The sequence below is a fragment of the Papio anubis genome, chromosome 20, assembly GCF_008728515.1.
Source record: "Papio anubis isolate 15944 chromosome 20, Panubis1.0, whole genome shotgun sequence".
Taxonomy (NCBI): domain Eukaryota; kingdom Metazoa; phylum Chordata; class Mammalia; order Primates; family Cercopithecidae; genus Papio; species Papio anubis.
In genome coordinates this window covers 28,845,472-28,869,508 of record NC_044995.1, presented here as the reverse complement: position 1 = coordinate 28,869,508, position 24,037 = coordinate 28,845,472, and the positions used below count along the sequence as shown (strand labels likewise).

The 24,037-nt window shown below is 45.9% G+C and overlaps 1 long non-coding RNA gene and 1 pseudogene across 3 annotated transcripts in view; one reads left to right on the top strand and one right to left on the bottom strand.

The window, feature by feature from the left end:
- LOC108583342 overlaps positions 1–8,005 on the bottom strand; it is a 37,197-nt gene extending 29,192 nt beyond the window's left edge. Inside the window, exons 1-4 of one of the 3 annotated variants that reach the window (XR_004180469.1) lie at positions 7,930–8,005; positions 7,703–7,793; positions 6,285–6,333; positions 4,537–4,623 (exon numbers count right to left, since the gene is read on the bottom strand). This is a non-coding gene — a long non-coding RNA (uncharacterized LOC108583342). Of the gene's footprint in view, positions 1–4,228; positions 4,624–6,284; positions 6,334–7,702; positions 7,810–7,929 lie in introns of those variants that run through there. The other 2 variants (XR_004180468.1, XR_004180470.1) reach the window with 2 other exon arrangements.
- A 13,193-nt stretch (positions 8,006–21,198) lies between these two features.
- LOC116271765 lies at positions 21,199–21,369 on the top strand (annotated as a pseudogene).
- Positions 21,370–24,037: the final 2,668 nt, after the last annotated feature.

Sequence of the window (24,037 nt, the reverse complement as noted above, 5' to 3'; positions counted from 1 at the left end):
CTGCAAAGAACACCACTAAGAATTCAAAATCAACCCGGCACAGTGGCTCACCCCTGTAATCCTAGCACTTTGGGAGACCGAAACAGGCTGATCTTGAGGTCAGGAGTTCAAGACCAGCCTGGCCAACGTAGTGAAACTCCATCCCTACTAAAAATACAAGAAAATTAGCTGGGCATCATGGCAGGTGCCTATAATCCCAGCTACTTGGGAGGCTGAGGCAAGGAGAATCGCTTGAACCTGAGAGGTGGAGGTTGCAGTGAGCCGAGATCGCGCCACTGCACTCCAGCCCAGGTGACAGCCCAGCCCAGCCCAGAGACTCCGTCTCAAAAAAATAAATACATAAATAAAATAATTCAAAATCGAGGCCTGTGGCATGGAAGGGAGCCTGCTTTATGTGTGCCTATTTTTAAATGCTCCTGGAGGCATTTAGATCAGTCTAAATATAGCTCCATTCAGTTCGTGCAGATGGCATTTATTGGGCAGTACCCATCTGTGTAACATTCAGAAAACACGTCCATGGAGGGGCCCATGGTCCTGACAGCAAATGCAGTGAGAGGATCCCATAGAGCCAGGGTTTTCAAGCTTTAGGGGTTCCCTTGCTGCTTGGGACAGGCTATTTCAGTGAGTCTAGGGGAAGGATTCCCAGGTGATTCTAAGACTATGCTGAGAAATAGAGCTTTTGGGGCCTTGTCCTTCAGGATCAAAGCATGATGTGCTATGCAGCAATGCAGGTCACCCAGGAACTCTCCCAGGATAGAAGCTCTTTGCACCTCGTTGTCTTTTTCTGCTTATGTTGGAGCAGGATGCTGGGAGCTGTCCTGGGATGGGGTGTGGGACCTTGTGCTATTTAAATACTTTTGCACTTGACCTTGTGCTGAGTGAAGTGATGATTTGCCATCAGCTCAGTTCCAGTGGAACTGAAGAGACACCTGGTTTGGGTAGTTTTAGGGCAACTGTGGATATCTTTTCAATGCAGGATTTGTTCTTTCCATCTACTCTTTCATTCATTTTTGACAAATGGTATTAAATGTTTACCATGTTCCAGGCAGTGTGTAAGGCTCCGAAAATGCAGGGGTGAGCAAATCTAGATAGCCTCCCTGCCATCGTGAAGTTTGCAGTCCATGAGATAGGACCCCCTCCCTATGGAGAAGCCACCAACGCAGTACAGGGTGGCTTGGGGCCACACACAGGACAAATGACACCTTCTGCCTCAATGAGAAACTATCATTGGTCATGTGGGCAAGAACATGTTTTACACCCCCAGGGTTAACAGGATGCTACCCAAGCTCATGGAGAAAGTTGAATCTTAAGTTTCCTTGAAACTTTCTACCTTGGTGGCTTTTCTATAATTTTCTGGTAGTCACAATGGAAACAAACAAAACACCTTAAAACCAGAGATCAGCCCCCAAGCAATACATGAATTCCCTTCACAAAAAATGTCAAGGCTGCATGAGTGTCTGTGTTGAATGCAGTCTGAGATGATCCTGTGGATTTTCCCGGCTGGTTGCCACTACTGTACAACATTCAGTGCCCACATCAGTGAGGCATTTGTCACATTCAGTGAGAAATGCCTCTTCCCTGCTATGTGACTTGCATTTGGGAAGTTGGAAAGAAATAATGACATCAGGGAGAAAACATTCAACCTTCTTACCTGTAGGTAGAATCAGCCTTCATTTGGTGCTTATTACCAGTTATTCAAGAACAATAACAACGACAAAATTAGTTGACATCCAAGAAGCAGATATTAGGACCAAAGATAGCATCAACTATATTTGAAGGAACTGTAGTTTGTGCATTTTATGGCACTTTTATAAAGTACTGTAATTCTTTCATTGAGGGGCTATGTGATGGAGACAGACTAACTCATTTTGTTATTTGCATTAAAATTATTTTGGGTCTCTGTTCAAATGAGTTTGGAGAATGTTTGACTTGTTGGTCTGTGTGAATGTGTCTACATATACCTGAATACAGGAACATCGGAGACCTCCTCACTCCCACACTGCTATAGTTTGCATGCATTTGTGCACACCCCTCATGAACAGGTTGAAATTCTAGGATGCTCTATGTTAGCTGATGATGAAGAAACATAAAACTCCAAGCCTGTTTGTAAACACGATAAACACAGTGGCCTAGATAAAAGCTGTATCATAGTTTAAAATCTGCCTTAGGGGATATTACTAAATATCGCTAATAGTTATCGCTAACTATTAGCGGTAATAGTTATCGCTAATAGTTATCGCTAACTATTATCGCTAACTATTATTTATTACTAAATATCGCTAAAAGGTTACTTACAACAGAGCAACTTGGACAGTTTTGTGGTGGTGTGGAAATGCTAGGACAAGGCTAGAGGTTAATTTTGAAACTCGGTTTGGGGATAAATGTGAATTTAGGGTAGTTAGAAACTTTCTACTTAATGTACCTTCAAAATAGTCAATTTTCTATGTTTTGCATAATCTGCAACTGTACATGGAAAATAAACTTTAAAACCAAAAAAAAAAAAAAAAAAAAAAAACTAAGTCAGAGGTCATTTCCCTACTTACTCTTCTCAGGCGAGGTGAATACAATCAACCCATTTACTCAGCCCTGATGATTCCAATCAGCCAATTAGCTCAGCCCAGTTTATTCCAATTAGCCAATTAGCTTGGTCTGGGTAATTAGCTCAGATCAGGTAAATCCAGTCAATTACCTCATTCCAGATGATTTCGATCTGCCAATTAGGTCAGCATTTTTTTATTTCAATCAGCCAATTAACTCAAATCAGGTAATTACAATCAATTAGCTGATCCCAGGAGATTAAAATCAGCCAATTAGTTCAGCCCCGGTGACTACAGTCAGCCAATATTTGAGTCCCAGATTATTTTAATTGGCCAATAAGCTCAGCCCAGGTGATTTCAATCAGTGAATTAGCTCAGCTCAGGTGGATTCAATCAGCCAGTTCTCTGAATATCAATTGTAGATTAATCAAGATGGACCCCCAGTGGTGGATGAGAATAGCTCATGCATATACTGAGAAGAAAATCAAAGTCCAGAAATACTAACCTGGACAGAAAGTGTTACATGGCTTTAATATCAGCTTATTTCCCAGACCTTGTCCCTGAAAGTGAAGCTTAGTTTGTCTATACAAACAACATTGTATAGCTACGTTCCATTCTGACATGCTACCGAGACAGAGAAGAGAAATAATTCTACATCTTCACCCTTAGAATATGCTAAGAGATTGAGAAACGTCTTGAAGAACAATTTTTGTGTATATATTTACATAGAAATGCTCATATAATCTTGTATATGTATCAGTCTTTGTATGTACATTCATACAGGACAAAGATATAGATTGTGGAAGGATTAATAGGTACTGTTACTAATAGTAATGCAGAAAGAAAATAGAATCTCACACATGGATCAAGTCAATTGTTGAGACTGTGACTCATCTATTTGGCTCCAATACACAGGTGTTGACTCTCATACCTAGAACTGGGACATGCATGAGATTGTTAATCTCATTACTGGGACTTCCTGCAGGTGTGATTGTGACATGCACCTCACAGAACCTTTGTGATTTGACACATCTGCCTGGGCCCAACCCAGATGGAATTGTGACATATCACTGGACTCAGCCCCTAGGTGATGTCACTCTATTCTTCAGATTTACCACTGCTCACAGGGGATTGTAACATATCACTGGGCCTTATATCCAGGTGATGTGAGTCTCCTTTCCCTCTTTGTTGCTGCCAGCAGGGGGCATTTTGACGTAAAACTGAGCCCCACACCCAGGTTATGTGACTCTCTTGTCTGTGTCTGGCCTATACTGGCCATTGTGACATGTTGCTTAGTCTAATACCCAGGTTATGTAACTCTTTTGCCCTGGCCTTGCCTACAGAGAGCATTGTGAGGTATCTCTGTGTCCACCACAGAGGTGATGTGATTCTCTATTGACTGTTCCCTTCTCAAAGGGGTTACTGTGACATATCACTGGGCCCAGCACCTAGCTTATGTGACTTTTCTCTCCTTTTTTATTTTTCTTTTGAGATGGAGTCTCATTGTGTCATCCAGGCTGGAGTGCAGTGGAGCAATCTTGGCTCACTGTAGCCTCTGCCTCACAGGTTCAAGCGATTCTCCTGCCTCAGCCTCCTGAGTAGCTGGGATTACAGGTGCCTGCCACCATGCCCAGCTAATTTTTGTATTTTTTGTAGAGATGGAGTTTCCCCATGGTGGCCAGTCTGGTCTTGGACTGTGACCTCAAGCCATCTGCCCTCCTTGGCCTCCTAAAGAGTTGGGATTACAGGAATGAGCTACCGTGCCTGGCCAACTTTTCCCTTCTTTATAGGTTCTGCCCACAGAGAAAGCTAGAACATATTGCTACACTCAACACCAAGATGATGTTACTCTTTTGGCTCTGCTCTCAAAACGTACTGTGATATATTTCTTGTCCTACCACCAACGTGATGTGAGTCTCCTCCCTGGGCCCCGTCCACAAGGGGCAATATGATATATCTCTGGGCCCATCAACCACTTGATGTGACTCTGCTGTCTTACCTGAGCATTGCCCAAAAAAGAAATTGGGACATATCCGTGAATCCAGATCTTAGGTGATATGACTCGTCTCTCCTGCCTGGGCCATGCCTAAAAAAGAGAGAGTGACGTGTTGCTTAGTCCAGCACACAGGTTGTGTGATACTTCTTCCTGACCTCTGCCCAAACAAGCAACTGTGACATAACTCAGGTTTTGTTACCTAAATGAGGTGATTCTCCTCTTTTTCTGGAGACCCATCTTCAGTGAAGGTTGTGACAAATTGCGTGGCCCAGCACCTATGTGGTGTGACTCCACTCTCATGCCTGGGACCTGTCCCCTGGGTGATTGTAACATACAGCTGGGCCCAGCTTCTAGATTATGTGGCTCTCTTCTTTTTTCTGAGTTCTACCCACAGGGAGTATTGCGAGATATTTCTGGGCCCCCTCATGTAAGTGATGTGATTCTCTTGCCTGTACCCTCCCCTCAGCAGGTATTGTGACACGTTGCTGGATCCAGCACCTAGGTGATGTGACTCTCCTCTACTACTTGGGCTGTGCCCATAAAAAGGATTGTATAGCTTGGCCCAACAAATAAGTAAAGTTACTATCGTCTCATGCCTCAAACCTGTACACATTGTATATTGTGACATATTTCTGGGTCCAACACCTAGCTGATGTGACTCTCCCGCATGGGTCCTGCCCACAAAACTATTATAAGATGTATTTTCATTCATCACGTAGGTGATATAACTTTTCTTTCTGCCTGGGTCCTGCCAAAATAGAAAATTGTGATATATAATTGGACCCAGTACCTAGGTGATGTGACTCTCCTTTTTTGCCTAGGTCCTGCATAATTTGGGTATTGTGACATATATCACTGGGCCCAAACCCTAGCGAACAGAAGGCTTCCATCTGGACCCTGCCCACAAGAGACCTTGTGACATATATCTGCATCCATCACACAGGAGATATGACTCTCCTGTCTGCATCATGCGCACAGGAAAGATTGTAGCATATCATTAGGTTAAGCAACCAAGTGATGTATTTTGACTGCCTGGGTCTTTCATAGGTGGGGCATTATGACATATCTCTGGTAACACCTACTATCTGATATTACTCTTCTCTTTTACCTGGGTTTTGCCCGTGTAAAAGATTGTGACATATCTCTTTGCCCAGCACCTGGGTAATGTGACTGTGCTCTTCTGCCTGGGCAATGTCCACAGAAATGAGAGTGACTAATCACTAGGCCCAGCACACAAGTGATGTAATTCTTCTGCCTAGTCTCTGCCTAAAGAGGTCACTGTGACATGTCTCTGGGCCTATCACCATGGGGATGATGACGTATCACTTTGCCCAGCACCTACATGATGTGACACTCTTCTCTCTAATGGACCTGCCCACTAGGGTGATTGTGTCATAGAGCTGAGCCCAGCTTCTAGGTAATGGGACCTTCTTGTTTTTTGTGAATACCCAAAAATGGAATTGCCACATATCTCTGAGATTCTCACGAAGGTGACACTCTTTCCTGGGACCTCTTCTCAGGGGGTATTGTGACATATTGCTATACCCAGAATCTAGGTAATGTGACTCATTTTTACGGCTTGAGCTTTGCCCAAGAAGTGATTGAGATGTATTACTGGGCCTAGTACCTAAGTGATGTGACTCTCCTCTCTTTCTAAAGTGCTGCAGACATTGTGATTTATTTTTGAGTCCAACACCTAGAAGATGCAACTTTTCTGCACAAGCCCTGCCCACAGGGGAATAATGACATACCTTTTCATTCATCATATAAATGATGTGACTCATCTCTTCTGCTTGGGCCCTGCCAAAAAAATAGAAAAAGAAAAAGAAAAGAAAAAGTGGTTATTGTAACATATCATGGGATAGATTGAGCACCTAGGTAATGTAACTGTTCTCTTTTATATGATATGTCTCTGGGCCTATCACCATGGGGATTATGGCATATCACCTTGCCAAGTCCCTACATGATGTGACACTCTTCTCTCTAATGGACCTGCCCTACATATGGATGGACCAAATAATGGACCTGGACCTACACATATGTTAGGTATTGTGACCTAATACTGATCCCAACTTATACTGGATGAGAGACTCCTGCCTGGGGTATGAGTATCAGAAGACTTGTGACATATCTTTGTATCCACCACCTAAGAGATGTGACTCTCCCCCTCTGCTTTCATGCTGCTTATAGGAAAGATTGCTACACATTGTGGAACCCAGAAACCAGGTGTCTTTTATGCCTGAGTTTTACCCAGAGGTCACAGTGTGACATTGTCACTGAGCCCTGCATCCGAGTGATGTGTTGCTGTTGTCTGTGCCCTGCTTTCAGTGGGGAATTGTAACATATCCCTGGCTTAGAACCCAGGTGATATGTCTCTTTTTTCTGGTCCCTTCTTTCGGAAAAGATTGTCACATATCTCTGGCCCAGCACTTAGGTGATGTGACTCTTCTGTTTCCTCCCTACCCACAGGTAGGAGTTTGACATATATATTGGCTCAGTGCACAGGTGCGATAATGACTCTAATATTTTGAACCAGCCAGGAGGACAAATACTGTCTGTCATAGATAGGGGTAGACAAATGGGTAAGATCCTAGGTTTCCTTTCTGTACAAAGGTTATAAAAGGTTACCACTCTCTTCCGTGTTGTATAAAACCCTTGGGTGGTAGAGAGAATGTCATCACAAGGCCCAGCATGCAGATGAGATTGTGTTTCTTGTGTGCTCACCCTGACAACCATTAGGATTGTCAGCCTCACACATGAACAAAGCCCACTAGTGAGGTACTTAATCTCACACACAACTGGATGCAGTCCACAGTTAAAATTGTGACATTCATTTGTGAATTTCTGTTCAGAGTTGTGATGGTGACTCATTTCTAAACCCAGCTCTGGCAGGTGAGGACTCTCCTATCTGGACCCAGCCAATTAGAAAGATGTTGACTGTCACACATGGGCTTAAAGCTACAGACATCATCATGGGTCCATACCAGCACAAAGGATTTAGAGGAAATTGTGACTCCCATGCATACCATATAAAGCCCTTGGGTGATACAGAACGTGACTTAACATGGCCCTAAAAGAAGGTAAGATTGTGACACTCTTGCACACACACAGCAAACAGTAAAGATGATCATCCTTTCACAGCCCACCATTGAGGTTCTGAATCTCATACCTGGAGACAGTCAAAAGTTGGAAAATTGACTCTCATTAGTGGATCTGGTCTGCAGGTTAATTGGTGCTTCTCAGGCCAAAATCTAGCACACCTGTAAGATTGTGATTCTAGTAAGGGAACACGGTACACAGAAAAAAATTGAAGCTCTCATGAGTGGATTCAATCCGTTGTAGAGATTGTGCCTCATGTGTTTAGAAGCAACATACAGGAGGCATTGACTCTCATACCTAGAATTTGGACATGTGTGGAATTTTTAATCTCATCTTTGGACTTCCTTGCGGGTGTGACATGTGCCTCTTCCCAGCACCTAAATGATTTGACTCTCCTTGTTTGGGACCAGCCCACAGAAGGGATTGTGACATATCACTGAACTCAGAAGCTAGGTGATGTGACTTAACTCTCTTTCCTTGACAATGTCCACAGGGGCATTGTGACATAGTGGTAGGCCTTGCTCCTAGGTGATGTGAGTCTCCTGCTCTGCCTTGGTGATGTCTACAGGAAGCATTGTGACATATCGCTGGACCCGGCACCAAGGTGATGTCACTTTTTTGCCTTAGCGCTGCCTTCAAAAGGCATTATTACAAATTGCGTGGACTATTACCAAGGTGATTTGAGTTTCTTGCTTGGACCGTTCCCACAGTAGGCGTTGTGACATATCACCTAGGAAATGTGACTCTTCACCTCTGCCTGCACCCTGACGACAGAAATAATTGTGACATATCACTGGATCCAGAAACTGGATGACGTGCTTCTTTTGCCTGAAACTTTGTCACACAAAACATCATGACATATCTCTAAGTCTCTTACCTTGGTGATGTGACTCACTCTCCTGCCTGGAGCCTTCACTCAGAGGGTATTGTGACATATTGCTGGACCAAGCATTTAGGTGATGTGACTCTCTCAACATCTTGGACTCTGACCGATAAGGAATTTTTATGTGTTGATGTGTGCTCTGCATCTAGGCGATGGGACTCTCCTCTCCTGCCTGGGCCCTGCACATATTCTGTGTTGTGACATATTGCATGTTATCACGCCTAGGTGATGCTACTCTCTCACATAAGCGCTGCTCACAGAGGCATTATGACATATTTTTTATGTCTGTTTCCTATGTGATGTGTCTCTCCTCTTCTGCCTGGGCCTTGCCAAACGCGGGGATTGTGACATATTACTGGACATAGGTTCTAGTTAACATGACGCTCCTCTTTTGTCTGGGCCCTGGATATTTAGGGTATTGTGACATATTTTTGCACTAAACATCCAGAAAATAAAAGGCTCCTGCCTGGGCCCCGCCCACAGGAGACCTGTGACATATCACTACATCTATCACTTAGGAAATGTGACTCTCCTCTTCTGTCTGCACCCCGTGCACAGGGGAGATGGTGACATATCACTGAGCCCGGTAAGCAGGTGATGTAACTCTCCTCTCCTGCCTGGGCCCCACATGTATTGTGTATTGTGAAATATGGCTGGGTCCAACACCTAGGTGATGTGACTGTCCTGCATGGGTCCAGCCCACAAGGTTATTATTGTGTGTCTTTTTGTTCATCACCTAGGGTGTTTCAAATTTCCTTTTCTGCGTGGGCCATATCCAAAACAAAAAAAAAGTATTGTGACACATCACTGGAGCCAACACTAAGTAATTTTTAGTACTTAGTACATGCCTTTGCTGATTGGGCCTAGCCACAGAAGACATTGTGACACATCATTAGGCCCAGCAACCAGGTGAAGGGACTCTGCTGCCTTAGTCCTGCTTTCAGGAGGGGATTATAACATATTGCTGGTTGAAAACACAGGTACTGTGACTCTCTTGCCTGGTTCTTGCTCTCAGAACAAATTATGGCATACTTCCAGCCCAGCAACAATGTGATGTGACTCTCCTGCCTGGTCACTGCTCTCAGAGAAGGTTGTAAATATCTCCGGCACAGCACCCAGGTGATGTGATTCTCCTGCTCACTCCCTCCTTACCCGGTTGTGGGATTGTCACATATATCTTAATTCAGTTTACAGGTGTCACAATGACTCTCATAACTTGAGCCAGCCAATATGAAAGATACTGTCTCTCTTAGTTGGGTTTAGGAAAATGGGTCAAATCCTAGGTCTCATTTTTGTATGAAGGTCATAGAGAACTACCCCTGTGTCACATTTCATAGAAAGTCCTTGGGTGGTACAGAGACTGTCAACACAGAGCCCAAGACACAGGTGAGGTTGTGTTTCTCATCATTTTCTCACACGAACAAAGCCCATTATTGAGGTCCTGAATCTTACATGCGGACACAGTCTACAGTTGAGATTGTGGCTATCATATGTAAACACATAAACACAGTTGGGATGGTGACACATTTTAAGCTCAGCTCATAGGAAGGTGAAGATTCTTCATTCTGGACTCAGCTAATTGGAGAGATGTTGACTCTCATACTTGGGCTTAAGGGCACAGGTATAATCATAATCCATACAGCAGATTGAGAATTTCATGCATAAGGTATAAAGCCTTAGGGTGATACACAGGTGAGATTGTGACACTCACCAAGTTGACAGAAAAGATTGTCATCTTCCCACATGAACACAGCCCATTGTTAAAGCTCTGGATTTCACAACCAAAAGCAGTCAGATGTTAGAAAGTTGACTCTCATCTGTGAATCTGGTCCACAGGTAGGTTGGTGATTATAAGACCAATATTCAGCACACCCGTGAGGCTGTAACTCACTCAGGTGAACAGCACACAGGAAAGTTTGCGCCTCTCATGCACTGTTTCAGTTTATTGTTGAGATGAACTCATGTAATTAGACCCAGCGTACATAAGGCATTAACTCACATACTCAGAAACAGGACATGTGCTGAATCGTAAATATCATTCTCTGACCTTCCTGCAGGTGTAAATGTGATATATGCCTCTGGCCAGCACCTGAGTGCTTTGACTCTCTAGCCTGGCCCCAGTCCACATACAGGATTGTGATATATCGCTGGACCCAGCACCTAGGTGATGTGACCCTATTATCCTGCCTTGGCGCTGCCCACAGGGGACACTGTTGGGACTCACTTCTCCTGCGTGGTTCCTGCTCACAGAGGGGATTGTGACCTATGACTGACCCAGCACCGAGCTGATGTGACTCTTCTTCTTCTTCTTCTGTTCTTGCCTTAGGGGAGATTGTGATGTATCACTGGGCCCGGAAGCCCAGGTGATGTGTCTCTCCTTCATGTTCCTTGCTAACAGAGAATATTGTGATTTACTGCTGGACTCAGCATCCAGGTGAGGTGACTTTGCTGCCCGTGCCCCGCTTTCAGGAGGGGATTGTAACCTATCTCTAGTCCAGGTGAGATTGTGACACTCTTATGCACACAAAGCTCATAGTAAAGATTTTCATTCTTGCACATGAACTCAGCGTACTGCTCACATTAGGAGGAAGTTAAAAATTGGATAATTGACTCTCATACTTGTATGTAATTTACATGTGTCTTGGTGAATCTCAGACTAAGATTCAACTCAACTGTGAGGCTATTACTCCACAAATACGACACAATGCACAGAAGGAATTGAAGTTCTCATGCGCAGATTCAGTCCACTGTTCCTATTGTTAATTTTGTACTTAGACCCAACATACAGGACATGTTTACTCTCGTACCCAGAATAGGAACATGTACGGGATTTTTAATCTTATCCTTGAACGCACCTGCAGCTCTGATTGTGACATAAGCACCTGAGTGAGGATGTCACAATGAAGGCATATATCCTAGGTGCTAGGGGCAGGGATATGTCACAATTCCATGTGACATTCCTGGACCTAACACCTAGGGCGTATGTTTTATATTCTTCTGCCTTAACATTGCCCACGTTGCATCTTGTGACATACTGCCATGTCTAAAACCCAGGATGTGAGTACCCTGCCTACATTCTGCCTACAGGGGGACTTGTGACATGTTTCTGGACCCATCATCTATTTGATGTTACTCTACTGTCTTACTTGGTATTTGCCAACGGGCAACCTTGTGACGTACCTCTGGGCCAAACACCTAAGTAATGAGCCTCTCCTTTTCTTCCTGGGCTCTGATCACAGAAGGGAGAGTAACTTATCCCTGGACACAGCCCACAGGAGATGTGATGATTCTTCCTGGTTCCTGTCCATAAGGACAAGAGCTACATAATTGTGATGTATCTCTGCGATCATGAACTACATTATGTGACTCTCCTTTATTTCCAGAGAACTGTCCATAGTGTGAGTTGTGACGTATCACTTGGCACAGCATCTATGTTATGTGACCCTCCCCTCATACCTGGACCCTGCTCACTAAGGTTGTTGTAACATATGGCTGGCCGCAGCCCCTACGTTATTTTTCTCTTCTCTTATTCCTGAGCCTTAACCAAAGAAGGCATTTTGACATATTTGTGGAACCCTCCCCAGGTGAGGTGACACTGCTGCCTGGGCTGTTTCTTCAGGGTGTATTGTGCCATATTTTGGGGTACAACAGCAAGGTAATATAACTCTCCTCTACTGCTTGGGCTGTGCCCAAGAAGAGATTGTAATGTATTGCTGGGCACAGCACCTAGGGGATGTGACTGTCCTCTCCTTTCCGGGCTCTGCATACATTCCGTATTGCACAATATGCAGCACCTATGTGGTGTGACTCTCCTCTCATGTTTGAGCTCTTCCCCTAGAGTGATTGTGACATATAGATCAGCCCATCTATTACGTTATGTAACTTCCCTCTTCGTTCTGATCTTTACCCACAAAGAGAATTGTGACATATTTCTAGGCCTTTCACCTAGATGATGTTACCTTTTTACCTGGGCCCTCCTCTCAGGGGTCAGGTATTGCTAGAACTAAAGCAGATGGTGTGACTCTCCTCTGCTGCCTAGCCTTTGCTCAAGGAAAAATTTGTAATGTTTCAATGGATCCAAGACCTAAATGATGTGACTATCATCCCTTGCCTGAACCCTGAATACATTGTGTATTGTGACATATGGCTGGGTCCAACACCTAGGTGATGTGACTCTCTTGCATGGGCCCTGCCAACAGAAGGCATTATGACATATCTCTGGGCACACCAATTATTTGATGTGACTCTGCTGTTTTACCTGGACTTTGCCCATAGAGGAGATAGTGACATACCTCTGGGTCAAGCAGCTAGGTGTTGTGACTCTCCTCTTTTGCCTGTGCCAGGCCCACAGAAGGAATAATGAGTTATCACTAGACCCAGCACACATGCAATGTCATTCTTCTGCCTGGATATTGTCGACAGTGGCCACTGTGACACATCTCTGGGCCCATGACCTGACCTAGGTGATGTGTTTCTCCTCTTCTTTATGAGACCTGCCCACAGTGGTAATTGTGACATACTGCTTGCTGCAGCACCTACATAATACTGCTCTCTACTCTTGCCCAAGCCCTGCCCATGGGTGTGATTGTGACAGAGAAGTGAGCACTGACTCTATGTTATATGATGCATTTCTTTTTTTCTAGCCCTACCTACCGGGGACATTGCTACATATTTCTTGTCCCCTCACCAAGGTGATGTGACACTTCTGCCTCGGTCTTTCTCTCAGGAAGTATTGACATTGTGGCAAATTGTTTCACCTGGCACCTAAGTAATGTGACTCTTCTTTCCTTTTTGGGCTCTGCTCAAGGAGGCACTGTGATGTATCCCTGGACACAGCACCTAGGGGATGTTACTCTCCTCTCCTGCCTGGGTCCAGCATACATTGTGTGTTGTAATATATGGCTGGACTCAACAAGTAGGTGATGCGACTCTTCTCCATGAGCCCCGAAGACAGGGGTATTAGATGATACAATTTACTCATCACCTAGGAGATGTGACACATTTTTATTGCCTGAGACCTGTCAAATAAGAAGATTGTGATGTATCACTTGACCCAGCATTGAGGTGAGGTGAGTTTTTGTTTTTTTTTTTTTTTTTTGCCTGGCCTTGCCCACAGAAAGCATTTGGATGTATCGCTGGGCCCATTACCGAGGTCATGTGACTCTGCAGCCTGCACCCTGCTTTCAGGAGGGGATTGTAACATATTCCTCGCTGAGTACCCAGGTGATGTGACTCTTCTGCCTGGTCCCTTCTGTTAGGGAAGATTGTGAAATATTCCTGACCCAGAACACAGGTGATGTGACTCATCTCTTTGCTCCCTATCCACAGGTAAGACTGTGACATATGTCTTGGTCCAGCTAACAGTCACAATGAAGACTCTAATACCACACACTAGCCAATAGGAAAGATACTGTCCATTTTAGCTGGGATTAGAAAAATGGGTAAGATCCCATGTCATCACAGAGCCCAGCATCCAAATGAGATTATGTTTCTCATATTCTCACCCTACCATCCATTTTCACCATTACACGTGGACAGACCCCACAGGTGCGGTCCTGAATCACAGAGGTTGACACCATCCACAGCAGGAATTGTTTCTGTCACATGCTACAGTTGGGATGGTGACTTATTTCTAAACTTACTTCATAGTTAGGTGAGGACACTTCTATTTGGACCAAGCCAATTGAAGAGAAGTTGACTCTGAGACAAGAGCTTAGGGTAAAAATTATAACTATGTGTCCCACCAGCAGGGAGGTCTCAGAGCATATCGAGACTCTCATGCAGAAAGCCCTCAGGTGCTACAAAGAGTTTCCTGACAAGGCACAGCACAGGTGAGATTTTGACACCTGTATGCACATCCAGTTAACAAGAAATATTGTCGTACTGCCACATGAACATGGTCAACTTTTGAGGTTCTGAATGTCACATTTGGAGGCAGTGGAAACTTGAAAGAGTGACTGTTATAGGTGGATCCAGTCCACAGGTGGGCTGGTGACTCTCAGACCAAGAATCAGCCCACCTGTGAGGCTGCGACTCTACTAAGGAGGCGTAGGGCACAGAAGAAAGCGAGCTTCTCACGCACAGACCCAGTACAGCATTGAGATTGTGACTCATGTATTAAGATCCAACATAGAGGAGATGTTGACTCCCATACTTAGAATTGGTTCACGTGCAAGAATTTTAACTTTATCCCTGTATCATTCTGCATGTGAGATTGTGTGACATATGCCTCTGTCCAGGAACTAAGTGATTCGACCCTTTTGCCTGGGCCCAACCCACAGATGGAATTTTGACATCTTGCTAAACCCAGAACCTTCATGATGGGACGTTCCACTGCCTTGGCACTGCCCACAGACAGCATTGTGACATATCACTGTCACTAGGCCTTATATCCAGTTAATGTGAGTCTACCCTTCTCTTTTGTCACTGTGCACAGAAGGCATTGTGACATATCACTGGGCCCAACACCCAGGTTATATGGTTCTCCCACCTGTACCCTGCCCAAATGGCCCATTGTGATATATTGCTGGGTCCAGAACCCAGGTGATGTAACTCTCCTGCCTGGGCCCTGCCTACAGGAGGCATTGTGACATCTCTGCACCCATTAGCCAGGTGATATGACTCACTTCTGCCTGATCTCTGCTCACAGGGAACATTGTGACCTATCACTGGGCCCAGCATTGAGTTGATGTGACTCTTCTATTCTTTTTAGGTTCTTCTTGTAGAAAAGGTGGTGACATGTCTCTGGACCCAAGAGTAAGGTGATGTTACACTTTTGCCTTGGTTCTGACCTCAGAAAGCTTTGTGACATATTGCTGGGCTCAGCACCAAGACGATGTGAGTCTCTTGCCTGGACCCTACCCAGGGCGGGGGGTAGGGGGGGGCGTGGCATTGTGACATATCTCTAAATTCATGAACTATTTGCTGTGACTCTTCTCACTTACTTGGGCTTTGCCATTAGAAGAGATTGTGACATGTCTCTGATTCCAGCACCTAGGTGTTGTGACTCTCCTCATTTGCCTGTGCTATGCCCACAGAAGGTAGAGTGAATTATCCCTAGACCCTACACACAGGCGATGTCCTTCTACTGCCTGGCCATTGCCCACAGGGGTCACTGCAATGTATCTCTGGGCCCATTACCTAGATGACGTAATTCTCCTTATTTTTCTGCTTCTGTCCCCAGTGGGGATTGTGACATATCCCTTCACCCAATATTTATGTGATATGATTCTCCTCTCATATCTGGACTCTGACCACTGTTGTAATTTTGACATAGGCCTGGGCTCAGCTGTCTAGGTTATGTGACAGGTTATGTGACTCTCTTCTTTTTTTCCTAAGCCCTACCCACAGGGAGCATTGGTACACAGCTCTGGGCCCTTCACCAAAATGATGTACTCCTCATTCTTGGTCCCTTCCTTCAGTGAGTATTGTGACATATTGATGGACTCAGCGCCTAGGTGAGGTAACTCTCTTCTACTTCTTGGGCTCTGACCAAGGAGGTATTGTGATGTATCGCTGAGCCCAGAACCTAGGTAATGTTACTCTTTTCTCCTGCCTGACTGAGCTCAGTATAAATTGTGTATTTTGACATATGGCCTATCTTAACAACCGTGAGATGCACCTCTTCTGCATGAGCCCTGCCCTCAGGGGTGTTATGCCATATCTTTTTGTTTATCACCTGGGTGATGTGACACATTTATTTTTCTGCCGGGGCCCTGCTAAAGAGGGTTATTATAACATATCACTTGGCCCAGCACCTACTTGATGTGACTCTCCTTTTTCCTAGGCTCCAAATACTTGGTGTATTATGAAATAACACTCGGTCCAACACCTAGAAAATAAGAGGCTCCTGCCTGGGCCCTGCCCACAGGGGGCCTTGTGACATATATCTGCATATACTACCTAGGAAATGTGACTTTTCTTTTCTGCCCGCACCCTCCTAACAGAAAAGATTATGACATATCACTGGACCCCACAACAAGGTGATGAGGCCCTTTTGACTGGGTCTTGAATACACAGATCACTGTGACATATTGCTGAGCCCTCAGAGAAGATTGTGACATACCTCTGACCTCAAACCCAGGTAATGTTACTCTCCTGCTTACTCCTAATGCAGAGGAGTGACTGTGACATATATCCTGGCCCATCTCACAGGTGTGATGATGACTCTCATACCTTGAACTAGCCGATGAAAGTGATACTGTCTCTTATAGCTAGGCTTAGGGAAAAGGTAAGATCCTGGGTGTCCTCTTTGTATAAAGATCACAGAAGTTTACCACTCTTGCATATTGTGTAAAGCCCTCATGTGGTACAGAGAGTGTCATCACAGGTCCAAGAACACAAGAGATGCTGTGTTTCTGGTATGCACACTCTGCTAATCCTTAAAATAGTCATCCTCACACATGCACACAACCCACTGGTGAGATGCTGAATCTCACACGTAGACACAGTCTACAGATGGAATTGTGTTAGTCATATATGAACATCTGGCCCCAGATGGGATAGTGACCCATTTCTAAACCCAGCTCATAGGCAGATGAGTACTCTTCTATTTAGACCCAGCCAATTGGGGAGGTGTTGACTCTCATACCTGAGCTTAGAGTGACACGTACAATCATGGGTCCATATCAGCATGAAGGTCTTAATGCAGATTGCAACTCTCATGCATATCATATTGTATTAGTTCATTTTCACACTGCTATAAAGAACTGCCCAAGACCAGGAAATTTAGGTAGAAAAGAGGTTTAATTGGCTCACAGTTCCACATGGCTGGGGAGGCCTCAGGAAATTTATAATCATGGCAGAAGGGGAAGCAGGGACCTTCTTCACAAGGCGGCAGGAGGGAGAAAGTGAAAGAAGGAGGAAATTCCAACACTTATAAAACCATCAGATCTCCTGAGAACTCACTCACTTTCATGAAAACAGTATGGGGGAAACTGCCCCACGATCCAACTACCTTCCTCCCTTGAGGTGCTGCACACAAGGGGCATTGTGACACGTTGCTCATTCTAACACTTAGGCGATGTGACTCTTCTGCCTGGGCACAGCCTAAAAAGGGGATTGTGATATCTCCCTGCACTCCTCACCCAGGTAATGTACTCTCATCTCTTGCCTGGAGGGATGGTGACATATCTCTGGGCTCAGCACCTAGCTAACGTGACACTTCTCTTCTTCCTAGGTTCTGCCCACAGGGGAGATTGTTACATATATCCTGGGCCCAGCTCCAAGATGTTACTCATTTGCCTTGGCCCTGTCTTCAGAAGGTAATGTGACCTATTGCTGGGCCTGGGACCAAGGTGATGTGACTTTCTTGCCTTGACTCTGTCAAAAAGGGGGCATCTGTGGGTCCATAAATACTTGATGTGTCTTTCTTTTCTTACCAGGGTCTTGCTTATAGAAGAGATTGTTACATATCTCTGTTCCCAGCATCTAAGTGATGTAACTCTCCTCACCCGCCTGGGCCATTTCCACAGATGAAAAAGTGACTTATCCCTGGGCCAAGCACACAGGCAATCTGATTTATTTCTCCTAGTCTCTTTTTACAGGGGGCATTGCAAAATATCCCTTAGTCTATCAACTATTTGATGTTAATCTCTTCTCTTACCTGGGCTTTGCCCATAGGGAGGTTGTAACATATCTCATGGGCCAGCATGTAGGAGATGACACTCTTCTCTGATTGTTACATATTGCTTTGCTCACCACCTATTTGATGTGACTCTCCTCTCATGCATCGTCCTTGCCCCTTGGGATGATTGTAACATATAGCTGGCTGTAGTCCCTAGGTTATGTCACTTTCCTCTTCTTCCTGATCCCTACCCACAGAAGGCATTGTGCCGTATCTCTGGGGCTCTCGCCTAGGTGATGTGGCTCTCCTTTGGTCTTCCTCTCAGAAAGGATTGTGATGTATTGCTGAACCTAGAACCTAGGTGATGTGGCTCTCCTCTACTGTTTGGGCTCTGAACAAAAAGAGATTGTGACATATCACGAGGCCCAGCACCTAAGTGTTGTGGCTCTCTGCCCTCTCCTAGGCGCTGCATACATTGCATATAGTGACATTCGGCTGGATCCAAAACCAAAGTAATGCAACTCTTTTGCATTGGCAATGTTGGCAATGTCCACAGGTGTATTACCACGTATCTTTTTTTTAGTTCTGAAATTGAGCTCTGAAATAATCTGGATCTTTGATCTTTGTTCTCATCTCTATTGAGTTTAAACTTTAATCCAAAAGCCATGACAATAGTCATAATTACTGAATGTCACAAAGTGATAACTTTCTTCTCTTCCTCCTCCTTTTCTCTTTCCCTTTTCCATCAGCTCCTTTCCTCTTCCTCCTCCCCCTCCTCTCCTCCTCCTCATCCTTCTTCTCTCCTCCTCCCCTCCTCTCCTTCTCTTCTTCCTTCTTTCCTCCCTCCTTCTTTCCTGCTCCTCTTTCCTCCTTCCTTCCTTCCATCCTCCTTCCACCACTCCTCCCTCCTTCCTCCATTCCTCCTTATTCTTTTCCTCTTCTCCTTGTCCTCCTCTCCTCCTCCTTTTTCCTTTCCTCTCCTCATCCTTCTTTTCACCTCCTCCTCCTCCTTCTTCTCCTCCTCTCCTCCTTTCCTTCCTTCTTTCTTCCTTTTCCTTTCTTTCCTCCTCCTTCCTTCCTCTTCTTTCCTCCACCCCTTCCTTCCTCTTCCTCCATTCTTCCTCTTCCTTCCCCCCCTCCTTCCTCCATTTTATCCTCCATTTCCTTTGATCCCTTCCATATCCTCCTCATCCTTTCCATGCCTCCTCTCTTTCTCCCTCCTTCCTCCTCTTCTTCCTTCCTCCTCCTTCCTCCTCCTCATCCTTCTTCCTCCCCCTCTTCCTCCTCCTCCTTCTGTCCTCCTCCCATTTCATGTTTTTCTTCATATAATTCCTTGTCTTCCTCTCCTGTTTATTTTCTCCTCTTCCTCTATTCTTACTATCTTCTCATTTTCTCCTCCTCTCCTCTCCTTCTTGTTTCCTCCTCCATTTTTCTCTCTACATTTTCCTCTTTTCCTCCTCCTCTTTCTCCACTCCTTCACTCCTACTCCTCCTCTTTCTGAGCTACTGGCCACGTCAAGCAGCACCCAGCACGTGTAGTGACGGTCTCTGCAGCGCTGCTCTAGAAAGACCTGATGTGCATCTATATTAGCTTTTGGAGGGTAGGAATCCGGCCCAACCCAGACGCCGAGTTTATTCATATATTTATTTATTCTATGAGAAAGGGTCTTGCTCTGTCACCCAGGCTGGAGTGCAGTGGCACAAGCTTATGACTCACTGTAATGTCAAGAGAGCCTCTCACCTCAGCCTCTCGAGTAGCTGGGATTGCAGGCGTGGCCCATCACCCCTGACTAAATGTCTTCCCTAGTGACGGGGTCTCACCACGTTGCCCAGGCTGCTCTGAAACTTCTGGACAAAAGTGCTTCTCCTGCCTTGGCCTCCCGGAACCCTGGGGTGAATTTATTTGTTATAGAGCCGCCGGGACTCGGATGGTGCAAGCCTCCTAGGCCAGAAACATCTTCCGGACACTGCTCCCCACCTTCTGCCCTCTCTTTCCTGGCATCCTTCCCCTGTGGAATGAGGAACTTTCCTTCTATGGCCTTTCCAGTCCCTCTCTGGCAGGGAAGCCTGGAAACTAGGGCTCCTGCTGTCCCCCGCAGCCGCAAAGCATCAGGGGTGCTGGCCAGGAGGTGGCCTCCCGGGGCGCTCTCGCCAGGGTGTTTGGTGGAAGCGCCTGCCGAGCCCTGCTTTGCGGATTTGAAATTCCTGGGCAGAGGACACTGGCGTCGAGGGGGCAGCAGGCAGCCCTGCGCCCTGGCCCTTTCCTGGCTGGCAGTTTGGGTGTGGCCGACTACCACTTAAGGCGCCCAGGAAAGAACCGGGTCAGGGCCCTGCCATGGGTGCGCTTATCGTTCCTCTCGCTTCCGTTGGCGGGGTGTGTGTTTTACAGGGATCCGTCAGTGTGGAGTGCACCTTCCTTGTGCGAGTATGGGACTCCTTGCCGGGTTCCATCGTGAGTCCAGGAAAAAGGCAGGGGCGGGGTGGGGGGGCTTCTCCAGCTGGAAAAATCTGTGGCTGTTTCCGGGGCTTCCTTTTTTCCTCCCACACCAGCCTGCAACCTAGTGTCGCTTCCTCTGTCCCCAGCACCAGCCTCTGCCTGGTCCCCCCTCCCCTCATCCCACTAAGGAGCAGGGGAGGTCCTTCCCGTCACCGACGCCCTCCCTGGGAAGCGGCGCGTTTTCTCAAACGAAGGCACATCGAGGATGTCACTCACTCCGTGGCGAAGGGTGAGGACGGGACGCTGTGCCCGATCCCACTGCCTGGCGGGGCCGCTTCCTTTCCTGGCAGGGCGGACACCTGCAGGGCGCTGGGATCCGGCCCAGGGCAGAACGCGCTGGCCAGTGGGTCGCTTGTCAGGCGCCCTGGGCACCTGGCGACCCTCTTCGGCTCTGCATCAATGAGAGGTTATAAATGAGGAGTAAAGTTTTGTTTGTTTGTTTTGTTTTGTTTGTTTGCTTGTTTTTTCTGCTCAGCGGATTTGTCCTCCTTCTCTCCTTAGTGGGTAGGAGATAGAACAAGAGCCCAGATCCGGGCCAGCAGTTCACACTCCATTACAAAACTCCACAGAGCTTCGGAGCTAGCAACAGCACACATTGGGGGAACGTTGGAGGAATTTTCTTCTTCTTTTGTGAGTGGTGATGTTAGTGATTGTGGAGAGAGAGAGAAGGGTGAATAAAATTGTAACGATTTGGTAGGTTGAAAAACCTGTCTGGGATTTTCATTATTAGAAAATTGGAGCATGGCCCCTGCGCAAGGATGACACGCAAATTCGTGAAGCGTTCCATATTTTTCCAACTCCCAGCGCCAGCGACACAGAAGACCGGTGATTTCTGCATTTTCAACTGAGGTACTGGGTTCATCTCACTGGGGAGTGCCGGACGATCGGTGCTGGTCAGCTGCTGCAGCCCGACCAGCGAGAGCTGAAGCAGGGCGAGGCATCGCCTCACCTGGGAAGCGCAAGGGGGAAGGGAATCCCTTTTCCTAGCCCGGGGAACTGAGACACACAACACCTGGAAAATCGGGTAACTCCCACCCCAATATTGCGCTTTAAGCAAACAGGCACACCAGGAGATCATATCCCACACCTGGCCGGGAGGGTCCCACGCCCACGGAGCCTCCCTCATTGCTAGCACAGCAGTCTGTGATCTACCGGCAAGGCAGCAGCGAGGCTGGGGGAGGGGCGCCCGCCATTGCTGAGGCTTAAGTAGGTAAACAAAGCTGCTGGGAAGCTCCAACTGGGTGGAGCTCACAGCAGCTCAAGGAAACCTGCCTGTCTCTGTAGACTCCACCTCTGGGGACAGGGCACAGCTACACAACAACAACAACAACAAAAAAGCAGCAGAATCCTCTACAGACGCAAAGGACTCTGTCTGACAGCTTTGAAGAGAGCAGTGGATCTCCCAACACAGAGGTTGAGATCTGAGAAGGGACAGACTGCCTGCTCAAGTGGGTCCCTGACCCCTGAGTAGCCTAACTGGGAGACATCCCCCACTAGGGGCAGTCTGACACCCCACACCTCACAGGGTGGAGTACACCCCTGAGAGGAAGCTTCCAAAGCAAGAATCAGACAGGTACACTCGCTGTTCAGAAATATTCTATCTTCTGCAGCCTCTGCTGCTGATACCCAGGCAAACAGGGTCTGGAGTGGACCTCAAGCAATCTCCAACAGACCTACAGCTGAGGGTCCTGACTGTTAGAAGGAAAACTATCAAACAGGAAGGACACCTACACCAAAACCCCATCAGTACATCACCATCATCAAAGACCAGAGGCAGATAAAACCATAAAGATGGGGAAAAAGCAGGGCAGAAAAGCTGGAAATTCAAAAAATAAGAGCACATCTCCCCCGGCAAAGGAGCGCAGCTCATCGCCAGCAACGGATCAAAGCTGGACGGAGAATGACTTTGACGAGATGAGAGAAGAAGGCTTCAGTCCATCAAATTTCTCAGAGCTAAAGGAGGAATTACGTACCCAGCGCAAAGAAACTAAAAATCTTGAAAAAAAAGTGGAAGAATTGACGGCTAGACTAATTAATGCAGAGAAGGTCATCAACGAAATGAAAGAGATGAAAACCATGACACGAGAAATACGTGACAAATGCACAAGCTTCAGTAACCGACTCGATCAACTGGAAGAAAGAGTATCAGCGATTGAGGATCAAATGAATGAAATGAAGCGAGAAGAGAAACCAAAAGAAAAAAGAAGAAAAAGAAATGAACAAAGCCTGCAAGAAGTATGGGATTATGTAAAAAGACCAAATTTACGTCTGATTGGGGTGCCTGAAAGTGAGGGGGAAAATGGAACCAAGTTGGAAAACACTCTTCAGGATATCATCCAGGAGAACTTCCCCAACCTAGTAGGGCAGGCCAACATTCAAATCCAGGAAATACAGAGAACGCCACAAAGATACTCCTCGAGAAGAGCAACTCCAAGACACATAATTGCCAGATTCACCAAAGTTGAAATGAAGGAAAAAATCTTAAGGGCAGCCAGAGAGAAAGGTCGGGTTACCCACAAAGGGAAGCCCATCAGACTCACAGCAGATCTCTCGGCAGAAACTCTCCAAGCCAGAAGAGAGTGGGGGCCAATATTCAACATTCTTAAAGAAAAGAATTTTAAACCCAGAATTTCATATACAGCCAAACTAAGTTTCATAAGTGAAGGAGAAATAAAATCCTTTACAGATAAGCAAATGCTTAGAGATTTTGTCACCACTAGGCCTGCCTTACAAGAGACCCTGAAGGAAGCACTCAACATGGAAAGGAACAACCGGTACCAGCCATGGCAAAAACATGCCAAAATGTAAAGACCATCAAGGCTAGGAAGAAACTGCATCAACTAACGAGCAAAATAACCAGTTAATATCATAATGGCAGGATCAAGTTCACACATAACAATCTTAACCTTAAATGTAAATGGACTAAATGCTCCAATGAAAAGACACAGACTGGCAAACTGGATAAAGAGTCAAGACCCATCAGTCTGCTGTATTCAGGAGACCCATCTGACACGCAGAGACATACATAGGCTCAAAATAAAGGGATGGAGGAAGATCTACCAAGCAAATGGAGAACAAAAAAAAGCAGGGGTTGCAATCCTAGTCTCTGATAAAACAGACTTTAAACCATCAAAGATCAAAAGAGACAAAGAAGGCCATTACATAATGGTAAAGGGATCAATTCAACAGGAAGAGCTAACTATCCTAAATATATATGCACCCAATACAGGAGCACCCAGATTCATAAAGCAAGTCCTTAGAGACTTACAAAGAGACTTAGACTCCCATACAATAATAATGGGAGACTTCAACACTCCACTGTCAACATTAGACAGATCAACAAGACAGAAAGTTAACAAGGATATCCAGGAATTGAACTCATCTCTGCATCAAGCAGACCTAATAGACATCTATAGAACTCTCCACCCCAAATCAACAGAATATACATTCTTCTCAGCACC